General features: G+C 40.4%; 1 long non-coding RNA gene across 1 annotated transcript in view; it reads left to right on the plus strand.

Moving 5' to 3' along the window:
• Positions 1–15,930, plus strand: part of LOC133569556 (uncharacterized) — a 177,120-nt gene that overhangs the window by 49,871 nt on the left and 111,319 nt on the right. The window contains exon 2 of the long non-coding RNA XR_009809829.1: positions 786–827. This is a non-coding gene — a long non-coding RNA (uncharacterized LOC133569556). The remainder of the gene's footprint in view (positions 1–785; positions 828–15,930) is intronic.

A 15,930-nucleotide genomic window follows, 5' to 3' on the forward strand; every position in this document is an offset into this window, starting at 1 on the left:
CAGTATCCACTTGTTCAATTGTATTCATCAGACTGTAACACTCGACACTTCCAGTGTAAGGGTTTCAAATTCCTTAGCTGGAAATCCTTCACCCGAATTCAACTATAATGTAATACTAAGTGAAAAAAATCTACAATGTCATCTGCAATTATTTATTTATTAACAAATGAAAGAAAAACTGATATATTTTGAAGGTTGTGGTTTCATTGTTTGAAAATAGTGTTAATTTAGACATTATTAGGACTGCATTGCTGACACCGTTGATGAAAGAAGTGTAAAGTATGAAGAAAACCATGTGCTCTCGCCGCTTTGGCCTAAGCCCTTGTAAATAAATATTGAGATATATGAGATGCAGAATCAAATGATACTCTACAAAGGAGTAGTTATGATTTTATATATTGTTTGTGCCTTTTCTGTATTTCACACATGTTATTGCTGTCCTTTTTTTCCCCCTCTGGTTTCAAACTAACTACAATAAACAGCAGGAAGCCAGCAGACTGAGTGTACTGCAAAAATAATAATATAATGATATTGGCTCGGAGTGATTTGCTTGATTATTCAGCTTTTATCCATCCTTAAGATTGTTGCAAGCTATAGTTCAGCTTTGGGGCAAATATTATTGGCCAGTATGGCGGATGTTGGCAAAAGGTTATGAATTGGAATGGTAGGAAAGTAGAATGAGCGGTGAGACTTGTGGTTCACAGTTTTTTCTTCTTGCATCCAGTTAAGGATATGAAAGTCAAGCCTGCTTGTAGACAATGATGCACTTGTATTATGTTTTGCAGGCAAAGGACAGTGAAATAAGCGCGTCTTCTGCTTCACAGTTGGTAAGTACTTTCTTTTTATTCTTCTAGTTCACAACTGTGTGTAGGAGCTGCATTTTTTCCTCTGCAAAAAGTTGAATAAAGTAAGGGTTAGATAGATACTGTTTTAACCATATCCTAAAGTAATTGATAAAGTTTATTTCATATCTTGTCTATGGTACTACAAAAAAATAGTTTTCAACAATCCATTTCCCTGGATCGCCCTGCGATGAGGTGGCGACTTGTCCAGGGTGTACCCTGCCTTCCACCCGATTGTAGCTGAAATAGGCGCCAGCGCCCCCCGCGACCCCAAAAGGGAATAAGCTGTAGAAAATGGCATTTCCCTGGATCGTTCTTATATACATCATAATCATGTTCAATTTGATTTGAGTCTGTGTCTAATTCCAATGTCGAGCAAAATCATTAAAAAGGAGTGACTTCAATTTACAAAAATCCCACCTCATTCTGCGTAGGCATATGTGTATTTCCATCCATCCATCCATTTTCTACCGCTTGTCCATTTTGGGCTCGCGGGGGGTGCTGGAGCCCATCTCAGCTGCATTTGGGCATAAAGGCGGTGTACACCCTGGACAAGTCTCCACCTCATCGCAGCATATGTGTATTTGTGTTTTTAATTATTGAAGTTAAAGTGAAGTGAATTCGAAAATGAAGAGTAAACTCAAGCGATTGATAACAAAAAATGATTGCATTAATCATGTATATACGGAGATGTGATCAGGTCAACAGATATGTCAGTGCAAAGATGAGTGAGGAAACTGCGACTGGTGCTTTCTTTCAAAATATGCCTGGATTTTCTTGAGATAAAACTGTTACTAAAAAATGCAAATACCGTATTTCCTTGAATTGCTGCCAGGGCACTAATTAATTTAAAACCTCTTCTCACTCCTGCGCTTACCAAAGGCATGCGATAAAAGTAAGCATGCACTAATTATTTTAAAACCACTTCTCACTCCGGCACTTACCCAAGGTATGCAGTAAAAATTTGAGTGTGATGTAAGCTTGGACCTTAAATCCTACTGAATAGCTCTTAATCTTCTTTTCTTTATGCGATTTCAAATTACTGATATTGAAATCAGCCTCCTCCATTTTGAAAATGATGACAGGGGAAGTGTCACTCGTGACGTCACGAGTTTGACCAGGCGGTAATACTAAGCATGCGCTAATTATTTTGCGAAGCGAGTTTGACCCGGCAGTAATTCAAGGCAGGCGCATACTATATGCCCTGCGGTAATTCAAGAAAATACGGTAAATGACGTTTATTCAAGTAAAACATTTGAAAAATGTTCCTGGATGACACACAGACAACAAAATAACACGTAAGTCCAAATATAAGAGCCTTTTTTAAATGAGAACTGCATTTTGGAGAAATGTTGTTTATCATTCAATCGACAGAAAAGACAGATGTGTTTGTGTGTGAGCTAATAAAATCTTCTATTTCGCCCAACATCCAAAAACCGCCAACAATAATCAACAATAATCATTTTGTGACCCGAATGTTAACCAAGTATTAGTGATATTGTCATTATGAGTGCTAACACAGACAAACTATTTATAGAGGCGCCGAGATCAGAGAGCGGTTGCATGTGTGGCTATATTGACACCATCAGCTGGTGAGCTGCTTTCTCACCTCGGAGCTCCATCCATCCATCCATCCATCCATCCATCATCTTCTGCTTATCCGAGGTCGGGTCGCGGGGGCAACAGCCTAAGCAGGGAAACCCAGACTTCCCTCTCCCCAGCCACTTCGTCTAGCTCTTCCCGGGGGATCCCGAGGCGTTCCCAGGCCAGCCGGGAGACATAGTCTTCCCAACGTGTCCTGGGTCTTCCCCGTGGCCTCCTACCGGTTGGACTCGTAAAAGTTAATTCTAGATCGTAAATATTGCCTCCCACCTTGAGAGTAGAAGGATGAGAACATAATTAGACAAATTGGTAAACTTTGGCATCCAATTTAGATCCGGAAATGGCAAGAAAGACACAAAAACACGCTTAGTTTCACTCCCATTTATTTCTTCACATGGATGGTCACATTTATTTTTTATTTAAAATGCATAAAAAATGAAAATATACGTTTGTTGGTTTTACTTTAGGATTGTAAATTATAGGCAAAATTATTTTAAAAAAAGTGCATTTACCCTTTACGCTAATTTTGAATTATGCAAGCAAGCAATAACCTGTGATTAATCATGATTAATCCCCATTCAAAATAGTGATTAATCTGATTTTAAAAATGTATTAATTGATAACCCTTGTTTATTGTTAAAATTACATAAAATCCCTGAAATGTATTTGGCAATTTCAGGTTGTTGGTCAAAGTTACCGTGATGCATGTGCAAATGTGCATTGTCAGCCAGTGATCTGGTACTGACAGGCTGTAGAATCAAACATTTCAAAAGCACGTTGGCCCTCTCAAAAAATCTCTAAGACACAGCAGAAGGCCAATTTAATTTAATCATGATTAAATATCCCTCATTTTTATTTTGCATGTGCAAGGAGAGTAAAGCGAAAAAATACCAAGCATGTAGAAAGTAATATAGGCAGCAAGTAGTAGTTAGGGCATTTCTGTGTGACGTGAAAAGTCTAATTTGTAATTAAGAAAAAAAGGATGAGCCCAAATTGTCCTAACCCAGACACATGTAAATGATGAAATATAGTTCAACCTCTTTGAAAACATTTTCTTCTGTGAATTTAGCTTTTTTTTTTTCCTCATGGGAAAAAAAAGTAGGGTTGTTCAAATGTTTTATCACATTAATCACAGGATTGTTATGGATTCATTTGTATTAATTACGTGTCATTTTTATTTCATCAATATTAATTATTTCATTTTGCCTGAGCAAAGAGTCAAGAAAGAAGGGAACATATATACACTTACCATATTTGCCAACCCTCCCGATTTTCCCGGGAGACTCCTGAATTTCAGTGCCCCTCCCAAAAATCTCCCAGGACAAACATTCTCCTGAATTTCTCCCAATTTCCACCCGGACAACCATATTGGGGTCACTGCCTTCAGCGTCCTCTACAACCTGAAAAGGAGACTATTATATATGTCTCCGTTATCCATAGGTTTATCTATAACCCATAAAGTAGGCAGGCACGGAGCTATTTCTCAGCGTGTGTTTATTCCAGCCGGCATGTTAATACACTGACACACAACATCAGGATTCCCATCATGCATTGCTTCAAAACTACTGTAATGTCCAAAAACATAACAGAGATGAAGCAGAAGAACGAAGAAGAGACATGCCGACGACGAGTAAGAGGAAGAAGTACGCTTGCAAGTTCCAAAATGATTGGAAAAAAATATCTCAAATTCGGAGGTCTCAAGGTTGGCAAGTATGTTTATCAAACATTATTTGTTTCATTCATTTAAAACACTTCCTTGTGTTCTAAAACAGTGTTTCCTAACCATAAGGGATGGGGCCCAATTTTGGGCTGCAAGGAGGGGCGCCAAAAATGATCTGTTTCTCAGTTTTGGTTCGTATGGGCCGCAACGGTACTCATTTATCATACACTTTTATACCACTTGTGGCAGTATTGACAATATGAGCAAACAAAGGACGTCTATAGCTAAAGTCATAGAGAAGTTTATTAAGCGCAAAAATATGACTAAATTGTTGAAGCTGTATTTTCATTTACACTTAAATTTTAATGACAGTTTAATTAGGAAACATAAATATTGTTATTATTTATTATTAATTTAGTTGGATTAGTTTTATTTTAGCGTTGCTTATTTGTATGTAAATGTTTTTTTCATCAGGTTTTATAAGTCCCTTCTTTTGTAGTCGATAGTATTTATTTTTGTAATCTTATTTTTGCAAACTGCAAGTATTAAAATCAAGCGTAAGATTACTAATTCAGTGTTAATATTTAAGTCAGCTATACAGTTTTAAGTGCTGTCATATGTCTACTGACAGATTTATGTTGGCTCGATACGCTACTTTGTATTAGAAATTGCAACAACATGTGCATGTACGAGCTAGTTTTCCCCTCAACAAAAGGATAGAGAAAAAGAAGTAACTTATTAACTACAATGACGAACTACAATGTCAGACTCGCACAAGGTACTTCCACTATGTGTCTACCATATATGGAGATATCCGCAAGCAGTGTCACAGGACGCAGCAAATTCCAAACAGCTCATTTGGAGGAAGTACAAAGGAAGGCAAAGTTGTTTGATAAACATCTGCAGTTTGATTTTTAATTTCCGGGTCTAATGGGCCTTCACAAAAATATGTACCTTTAGGTAAGAAATGTTGGTTTTGCATAATAGGTCCTCTCTAACATGATGTTCATGTTGACAAAATAAACAGTCTTTCTAAATATTTATCCACATTAATGTGGACTTGATACTCCTTCTGTGTTATTAATGTGCTATTTTAGCTGGAAGTGCTACAGTGAAAAGAAAACTCCTTCCTGCAGCTTGTGCATAATACTTTGTGTCGGTCGACTGTTCCCTCATGTTTTTTTTTGTACTCAAATTTCCCATCAAGAGGACCGAAGTGCTGTTTAACGTCTGCTACGTAGACTTGTTTGGTTCTGCAGCCTCTCACTACCCGACCAACTGCCCATTTGTGCAGGCAGTAACTTGGACAAACTAAGATTTTGAGTCAATCTGCCCTACAGGTTGACTCCAATTGCAATGCAGTTTTATTCTTGACATATTGTAGAAGTGTATCTAACACATGAGCCTAAACATCCAACACAACGTGTTGCCTCAGGTGTTCATCTTAGCAGCATCCGATGGATGTAAACGACATGTAAATGTAATACCCAGACTGACCTTGTCGTCTCTGTGTCGATTTGTGACCAGTGGCTCACCCATCATCTGCTCCTAAATGAGTTGACAATAGAGCTGTGTATTGATCTGGTCAGGCTTCAGGGAGAAATGTCAAGAGCAGGACACACCCTACACATCTGCATAATGTCTGCAGACACTATCTTGCCTTGGCATCACTGATACTCATGTTTTCTGTCTAACACCTGTTAGATAGAGACATAGACGAACGGACGGACAGATGGACTTTATCCATCCCAAGTGGGAAATCAAGCCCAATGCAGCTATTTCAAAAACCGTACAGACATAGAGTGTATCATTTAGAACGTAATACTTTGTTACAAAAACGTCTAGCACATTAGTACCTCAATTTTCGAGCTTAATTGGGTCTGGGATGGAGCTCTTAAATCAAAACACTCGCATCTCATATTAACGTCTCCCATTTAAATACATTTGAAATCAGTTTCCTGTGAGGGTTGGACTCCGCCAAGGCTGCCCTTTGTCACCGATTCTGTTCATAAACTTTATGAACAGAATTTCTAGACACAGTCGGGGCTGAAGGTATCTGGTTTGGTGGCTGCAGGATTAGGTCTCTGCTTTTTGCAGATGATGTGGTCCGGATGGCTTCATCTGGCCAAGGTCTTCAGCTCTCACTGGATCGGTTCGCAGCAGAGTGTGAAGCGACTGGGATGGGAATCAGCACCTCCAAGTCCGAATCCATGGTTCTCGCCCGGAAAAGGGTGGAGTGCCATCTCCGGGTTGAGGAGGAGTGGAGGAGTTCAAGTACCTCGGAATCTTGTTCACGAGTGAAGGAAGCGTGGATCATGAGGTCGACAGGCGGATCGGTGCGGCATCTTCAGTAATGCGGACGCTGTATCGATCTTTTGTGGTGAAGAAGGAGCTGAGCCGGAAGGCAAAGCTCTCAATCTACCGGTCGATCTATGTTCCCATCCTCACCTATGGTCATAAGCTTTGGGTCATGACCGAAAGGATAAGATCACGGGTACAAGTGGCCGAAATGAGCTTCCTCCACCGGGTGGCGGGGCTCTCTCTTAGAGATAGGGTGAGAAGCTCTGCCATCCGGGAGGAGCTCAGAGTAAAGCCGCTGCTCCTCCACATCGAGAGGAGCCACATGAGGTGGTTTGGGCATCTGGTCAGGATGCCACCCGAACACCTCCATAGGGAGGTGTTTCTGGCACGTCCGACCGGTAGGAGGCCAGGATGAAGACTTAGGACATGTTGGGAAGACTGGGGGAGAGGGAAGTCTGGGCTTCCCTGCTTAGGCTGCTGCCCCCGTGACTCGACCTCAGATAAGCAGAAGAAGATGGATGGTTGGATTGATGGATGGATGGATGGATGGATGGATGAATGGATGGATGGATGGAATTAATTGAATTGGTGCATCACAAAACAGTACAATTTTAACATGTAACACGCCTTTTAAAAAGACACAAAAACTTTTGGATAACAAATATTGTATAGAAAACAATACAATAAAATGTAAGAGTAACAGTTACAGTACTTTTATGATGTAAAGTAATAATAAAGTGCAGCATTTACCTTGGAGAACAGACTTCAACGGTATCTCCTTCTCTGTCAAGCCCGCCATCAGCAGCATCTCCCAATTTTCATGAACACATTTCCACCATTTGCATGGCTGTCACAATGTGTTCCTCTGACTCCAGCACAGCTTAGCCAGTCGGGCTGACAGTTGCAGCTGCAGGTGGTTGCAGCACATTAATGGCAGCCAAGGAAAGGCACGCCCTTGTGTCACATACGGCTGCAACCGCAAGTAGCTCTCCTGAGTTGTAATAATACATTGAGTAATCAAACAAGAGTCAAAGTCTTTTGTATTCTTTTGTGATATGCTGGCATGTTTATATCTAACAGATTCCAAAACAGATATTACACAATTTTCACATGGAACTCTAATCTGGCTGTGAGCAGGCTACTGTTTGACACATTTTGTTGTAAAATACACAAATTATATTTATCTTGGGGTAATCAGAGTCATGTGCTCCCACCTCTTCTGAACTTTTATGTATCATTACAGTTATTATCTTTTCAAACGGGGTGAACACTATATCTTCTTCACCATCTTCCTGATGTAGTATCATTTATTTCTCACTGGTGCTTGTGTGCGGTTGTCTGACTACACGCCATTGACCGCTTTGCACACTTGATCACACTCAGCCCTCTTTCGTTCGCTGGAAACGCCAGAGGACAGCGTGCCAAAGAGCATATTTCGGCGTGAAGAACCAGCAACTCCTTGTTGGTGAATTCTTGCTCATTATCTTTGTGTTTTCTGACTGTGCAGAGTGTGCGATGCCAGGCACTTGGCTAATATAAATATGATTTTGGTATTAAAATGGGGGTGCGGACAGGGAGTGGGCCAGCCTCTTCTACATGTACACTCAATTTTACGTTAATTGGGATATACAAAGAAATGTGCTTGAATTAATGCACGTGCACACTTTATTACTTTATTTTTTGTGCGTGCATTTTCTGGGTTTAAGCGTATACCTTTTTTTCTGTAGGAAATGTACTCTTAATGCATGAGGTCCCAGATGTTTGGGGCTGATCTTATGCGGTTCACTTTCACATTTGCTATACCAACTAAAGGCATGGATGTTTTGCTTGCAACTTAAAGCATTTGAAATTTAAACTTTTATTAGTAGACTGCACAGGACAGTACATATTCCGTACAATTGACCACTAAATGGTAACACCCGAATACGTTTTTCAACTTGTTTTTTAGTCGGGGTCAACGTTAATCAATTCATGGTAAATAATGAGTTGAAAAACAGCTCTCAGATCAAAACAATTTTGATTTGAGGCACCAGGGTATTGCTTCTTTATTCACTTGTCATATGATGTTGCACAAACACATGAGACTACTAGGCCGAGAACATGTCTAAAGAGAACGTACAAAAGAAGAGTTTGGCGATTCTGCATTTGGCCAGTCCAGGCAGGAAAAATGCGGGGAAATTCCATTTCTAACCACTAGTTCACCTTCTTGCATACTGAAACGCCATCAGGGCTCTCTCTCCCTCTTTCGGAGTGACCAGTGATAGAGCAACATCTGGAAGGAGCAGCAGTTTTTATTCCTGTGTTTTTTTTGGTCGAGATCCTGGCCCCTGATAATCTGTCTCCCTCCTCATTAAAGGAGCTGAATAAACACGGGCCTCTTCCAGTTGTTCCTATGAATTTCCTCACCAGGCGTCAGGAGACCTAAGCATGGGCTACTGGATCAAAGCTGCCGGCAGTTGCACCCAGAGTGAGCGTGTGTTCCAGGGTTTGGCCCATTACCTTTTTCCCTGAGAGCCTCAGAGGCCACTGGGTCACACAGGCAGTCAGCTCACGGGACTGAAATCAGCATAAAGGAGGTGGAGTAAGCAATAGGAAAGGAAAGGAAAGGAGAACATATGATTAGGGTTATAAGATATGTGTATGGATGTCACGACAGCTATTTAAACATAGAATTTTTATTATTATTCGTTTGTGGTTTAATACCGTTTTTCATGTACTAGTCTGTGTAATTCAACTGGTAGCCACCGGGCCAAATTTGGCCTAGGAATTACACCAGACTGGCCCAGTTCAGTTAAAAACATGGGAGATACTTTAAAGTACCAGTGGAACGGAAAAACAAGTTGCCTCTATATTGAAGTTATTATCATATGTCATCGTTGACGCCTAAAGACTTCCAAAGTTTGCAAATAAATACATATAATCAAAATAGTATCAACTGAGATTCCCGAGCCATTTTGAGGGATAATGAGAAAGTTTATATTGAATAATTGAAAGGTTTAACAGTACATTGCATAACACCATGCTAGGAACCACAAATCGCTTCCCCATCAACAACAGAGCCAATGACGCAAACTTTGTGGAAGACAACAACGATTACTTTAGAAACGAATTATGATCCTGGACCTTATAATGTTTGGGCCCAAACACAAAGTTATTGAGCAATACATTTTAGAAGCTGACTGCTACCCGGATGTAGCTTTATTGAAACACTGATAGCGTCAACTAACCTGACTCTCGCCAGATCATTGTAGTTTGTTGAGCTCCACACAAGGATCAGGGAGTTCTTAATAGGAGATGTATTTCAAAAGGCGGGGCCTTGTAAAAAAATAATCGTATGTGATTGGATAAACCTGTTGTCCATTATCTTGAATGATGTGCTACTTCAACCACTCACATCGAAATCAACCCGTGACGGTGATGAGAGCGACGCTGGGAAATCCACAACAGAACAGCCAACATATTGGATAACGACAGAGCAAAAGTTCTCTGTTAATTTTTAAATAAATAATATTTAATAGATCCAACAAAACAGTTGCAATAGCAGAATCAATGTCAGCACACGACTCCTCGCTGCGTGCCGCCATTATTGTTCGAATCAAACAGTGGCTTCGGCGCTACGTCTCATCTATGAAATCCCACATGGCGATCCTGATTGGTTCATTATATTTTGCTATCTTGAAGGAGTATGCATTGCCTTCGAGCCCAGATCCTTGTGTGGAGCTCGGCGAACTACAAGGATCTGTCACGAGTCAGGTTAAGCATCAACAGCATTGCTCGGTGCAAAACATACAAGCTAACCATAGTTAACACAAATAAAACAAAAACTTACAATAATTCCACTCCCGCTGATATGCCGACCAACGGAAAGCTCACATAATTCCATTTAGATGAAGTTTGAGATGAAGCAGAAGTAGCCGCCGGCTTATAGTGTGTCAACAACAGCATAGTAAACTATCATTAGCTATCAATGCATCACTAAAATAGTCAATCTGCGTTTGCGCTTATACTAACAAAATCACTTACTCATATTTGGTTAGTTTTCAGGTCATGACATGTACAAACTCCGTTTCCATATGAGTTGGGAAATTGTGTTGGATGTAAATATAAACGGAATACAATGATTTGCAAATCCTTTTCAACCCATATTAAATTGAATGCACTACAAAGACAAGATATTTGATATTCAAACTCATAAGCTTTTTTCTTTTTTTTTTAATAAATAATAATTAACTTAGAATTTCATGGCTGCAACATGGCCAAAGTAGTTGGGAAAGGGCATGTTCACACTGTGATACATCACCTTTTCTTTTAACAACACTCAACAAATGTTTGGGAAGTGAGGAAACTAATTGTTGAAGCTTTGAAAGTGGAATTCTTTCCCATTCTTGTTTTATGTAGAGCTTCAGTCGTTCAACAGCCCGGGGTCTCCGCTGTTTTATTTTACGCTTCATAATGCACCACACATTTTCGATGGGAGACAGGTCTGGACTGCAGTCGGGCCAGGAAAGTACCCGCAGTCTTTTTTTACGAAGCCACGCTGTTGTAATATGTGCTGAATGTGGCTTGGCATTGTCTTGCTGAAATAAGCAAGGGGGTCCATGAGAATGACGGGGCTTAGATGGCAGCAAATGTTGTTTCAAAACCTGTAAGTACCTTTTAGCATTAATGGTGCCTTCACAGATGTATAAGTTACTCATGCCTTGGGCACTAATGCACCCCCATACCATCACAGATGCTGGCTTTTGAACTTTGCGTCGATAACAGTCTGGATTGTTAATTCCCCTTTGGTCCGGATGACACAATGTCGAATATTTCCAAAAACAATTTGAAATGTGGACTTGTCAGACCACAGAACACTTTTCCACTTTGCATCAGTCCATCTTAGATAATGTCGGGCCCAGAGAAGCTGGCTGCGTTTCTGGGTGTTGTTGATAAATGGCTTTCGCTTTGCATAGTAGAGCTTTAACTTGCACTTATAAACTGTATTTAGTGACAGTGGTTTTCTGAAGTGTTCCTGAGCACATGTGGTGATATCCTTTAGAGATTGATTTCGTTTTTTGACACAGTGCCGTCTGAGGGCTCGAAGGTCACGGTCATTCAAGGTTGGTTTCCGGACATGCCGCTTACGTGGCGTGATTTCTCCAGATTCTCTGAACCTTTTGATGATATTATGGACCGTAGATGTTGAAATCCCTACATTTCTTGTACCTCGCCCCAACCTTTCTTGTGAAAGACTGAGCATTTTGGGGGAAGCTGTTTTATACCCAATCATGGCACCCACCTGTTCCCAGTTAGCCTGCACACCCGTGGGATGCTCCATATAAGTGTTTGATGAGCATTCCTCAATATTATCAGTATTTATTGCCACCTTTCCCAACATTTTTGTCACATGTTGCTGGCGTCAAATTCTATAGTTAATGATTATTTGCAAAAAAAAAAATGTTTATCAGTCTGAACATCAAATATGTTGTCTTTGTAACATATTCAACTGAATATGGGTTAAAAATCCATCCATTTCCTACCGCTTATTCCCTTTCGGGGTCGCGGAGGGCGCTGGCGCCTATCTCAGCTACAATCGGGCGGAAGGCGGGGTACACCCTGGGCAAATCGCTAATTCATCGCAGGGCCAACACAGATAGACAGACAACATTCACACTCACATTCACGCACTAGGGCCAATTTAGTGTTGCCAATCAACCTATCCCCAGGTGCATGTTTTTGGCGGTGGGAGGAAGCCGGAGAACCCGGAGGGAACCCACGCATTCACGGGGAGAACATGCAAACTCCATACAGAAAGATCCCAAGCCTGGATTTGAACCCAGGACTGCAGGAACTTCGTACTGTGAGGCAGACGCACTAACCCCTCTGCCACCGTGGAGTCCTGATTTGCAAATCATTGTATTCCATTTATATTTACACCTAACACAATTTCCCAACTCATATGGAAACGGGGTTTGTAAATGGACTATTGTTGGCACTTTCTGGATGTTTTTAGTGAAAGTATAATGAGCGCAACAGAGGACCCTCCATCTAATTGTTGGGTATTTATTTACGATTTCAAATGCATAAAAAAAGCCAAGAATACGTCTTCCTAACATACATAAGGATTGTGAATGATAAACACCTCATCTCCTTCCAATTTGTTCGTATTTCCAGTATGACTGATCTGAAAACATGCCAATGACGTCACTCTTCTCCGAAAATAGCAGAAGGTATTCATAGTCGTTCAAAATGGCTGACTGAATTTGTGTAATTTTGTGATGTTTAAACAGTGTTTTCACATATTTTGTGAATTGTAAATAAAATTGGATATGTTTTATTAGTTTCAATGAAGCACAATTAGGCATGTACATTCAACTTGTTTTTCCACTCCAGTGGTACGTTAAAATTTTTGCAGCAAATTAAATATTATATCAAACACTCAAACGCGTCGGTTGTATAGCAAAACTTGGACCAGTCGAAACACACTGGCAGATCCCTGAATTGTTATTTCAACCTCCTAAAGGCCAGTGTCAGGCCATTTTCGGGAAAAAAAGGTGCATGTAAAATATTTTTTGTTGCATTCAAAATAACTCATATTTAGGTCCATAATATATACGTAACTATATTTGAGTAGAAAAGTAAAAAAATGTATAGGGCCCTAATTTAGACATGGGTGACCCTGTCCAGTGTCCACTGCAGCGCATAGACCAAAAACAAGTCTACTATGGACAATACTGATTTTCAAAATAAGAATAATAGTAGTGAAGGGAGAAATCGAGACGTTTGGTCATTTGTTTCCTGGAAATGTGGCCCCTCAAACAATTCAGTCTTATAGCCTTGGCCGAGGTTCAGTAAAAATGTCTGAAGCGGAAGTGCCTGTTTTGAGGACACTTGTGGCAACCAAAACATATATTCACTAAAAACACAACATGATAAAACATGTTTTTATTGATCAACATAAATTGCAAGGTTTAACAGTAGATGCATATTAAAATAGTTGTGGTTCTATCAGGTAGGCAATAGATAAGCAAGAGCTATGCTTATGGTGAAAAATTATTAAGTGAGACTGACCACTTCAAGCTAAGACTGATTCATCTTTTAAGCTTTGATTGTTCGACGGCCTCCGTTTAATATAAATAAATGATAAATGGGTTGTACTTGTATAGCGCTTTTTTACCTTCAAGGTACTCAAAGCGCTTTGACACTACTTCCACATTTACCCATTCACACACGCATTCACACACTGATGGAGGGAGCTGCCATGCAAGGCCCTAACCACAACCCAACAGGAGCAAGGGTGAAGTGTCTTGCTCAGGACACAACGGACGTGACGAGGTTGGTACTAGGTGGGGATTGAACCAGGGACCCTCGGGTTGCGCACGGCCACTCTTCCACTGCGCCATGCTGTCCCTTGATATAGATGCTGTTCCCTTTAGAACAGGGGTAGGGAACCTAGTGTATGGCTCTAGAGCCAGATGTGGCTCTTTTGATGACTGCATCTGGCTCTCAGATAAATCGTAGCTGACATAGCTTAACACGATAAGTAATGAACAAATCCACTGGTAGTCACAGTGTTAAAAATAACGTTCAAAATATAAAACATTCTCATGCATTTTAATCCATCCATTCGTTTTGTACCGCACCTGTTCAAGAAATAACAATGTCATTAAAATAATTAGAGACTTATACTCTAAAATCGTTGGTTTTACTTAAAAAAAATGCATGCATTTAGTTGTATTCGGTGTTAAAAAAAATATTATATGGCTCTCACGGAAATACATGTTAAAATATTTGGCTTTCATGGCTCTCTCAGCCAAAAAGGTTCCCGACTCTTTGCTTTAGAAGACTACAGTCTACATTTTGTTAGAAGGACACTTTCCAATGTGAACTGCTATGTTGTTTTTGACATCTGCGTAACACACTTTTACATTTTTGGACAAATGGTTATCATTAAGAGCAGAAACATGTTGAACAGCTTTTTTTTATATTTGCTATCCATAAAGTCTAAATCCTTCAGGGTTAGCTTTATCGCCGTAGGTTGACGTAAAGCCTCTGAATGAGTGTCTCTATTTGACAAGTTGAAAATGAGAATGGATTATACACACACACGCACACACACACACACACACACACACACACACACACACACACACACACACACACACACACACACACACACACAACAAATATTAAATGGCCAATGTAATTAACTTATCTGGCTTGCAGCATGATAGGTAGGGATGTGCATGGAAATGACCGTTGTGTTTGTGGGATTGTAAATGTCCAGTGTGTGTGTGTGTGTGTGTGTGTGTGTGTGTGTGTGTGTGTGTGTGTGTGTGTGTGTATAAATGGCCCTGTGGTCGTCATCAGCCTCCCATCAGCCCCTCCATTAGTTACTGAGCTGTGGGTCTGTGCTGGTAGCCCACCTGCCCTGAATACAGATTAGAACGGGAGAGTATGAGCTGAAAACACAATGAAGACAAACACACACTCACAAATGATCAAATTAATATATTGTTTACTTGGACATGCAATGGCTTAATTTATTACTGACTGCTAAAACACAATAATTGCCTTGTGTACACCTTAGTGATTGAGATGCTGCACAAGAGACATAAAACAATACTGAAGCCATTGGAAATACTTCCTCCGGCTGTGAAAAGCACACGGACCTACGACTACTTCATCTGGTGGCTGGCGGCACATCATAGCTTACACACTCTAAAATAACGTCACACACCGCAGAGTACACACAGCACAAAAGCAAACACGGTTGCCTACTTCTCCTGTCCTTCTGGAGCCTCAGACCCACACACTCGTGACGAGAAATCTGCAGGCAGTCATTACAGCGAGCCAAGCAAACACGCTGCCGCCATGCTCACGCTCTCACACTGTTTTCACCGCTGTTGTCTTGATGCATGTGTGCACTGACAAGCGTGAAGACGCAATGATAAAATGGATCTGCAACAATACCTCTGTAGGAGGAACTGTGGATAGGTTCGCATGGTCAACAATCACCTCAGTATTGGACGCTATCCTAAATAAAAACAAATGTTCACCTATATAATATTATATTTTACATTTAACATATAAGAGTGCAGACTGGTTTTATCAAAATAAAAGTGTCCGCCCTGCAGCTCGAAAGTCTCTTTTTAGTATACAGTAGCCATTCAGTTTTGGACTTGATTGAAAACTTGCTGGTAAAAAATGTCATTAAACACCAAAAATGAGAGACAAAATTAGACCAATAACGTTAGGGTGTTAAAAAAGGATTTGCGGTTTTCAAAATATTTGTAAAAAAAAACCAATTTGAATTCTAGTTAGTTAATTATATTTATATAGCGCTTTTTCTCTAGTGACTCAAAGCGCTTTACATAGTGAAACCCAATATCTAAGTTACATTCAAACCAGTGTGGGTGGCACTGGGAGCAGGTGAGTAAAGTGTCTTGCCCAAGGACACAACGGCAGTGACTAGGATGGTGGAAGCGGGAATCGAACCTGCAACCCTCAAGTTGCTGGCACGGCCACTCTACCAACCGAGCA

The sequence above is a fragment of the Nerophis ophidion genome, linkage group LG02, assembly GCF_033978795.1.
Source record: "Nerophis ophidion isolate RoL-2023_Sa linkage group LG02, RoL_Noph_v1.0, whole genome shotgun sequence".
Classification (NCBI taxonomy): domain Eukaryota; kingdom Metazoa; phylum Chordata; class Actinopteri; order Syngnathiformes; family Syngnathidae; genus Nerophis; species Nerophis ophidion.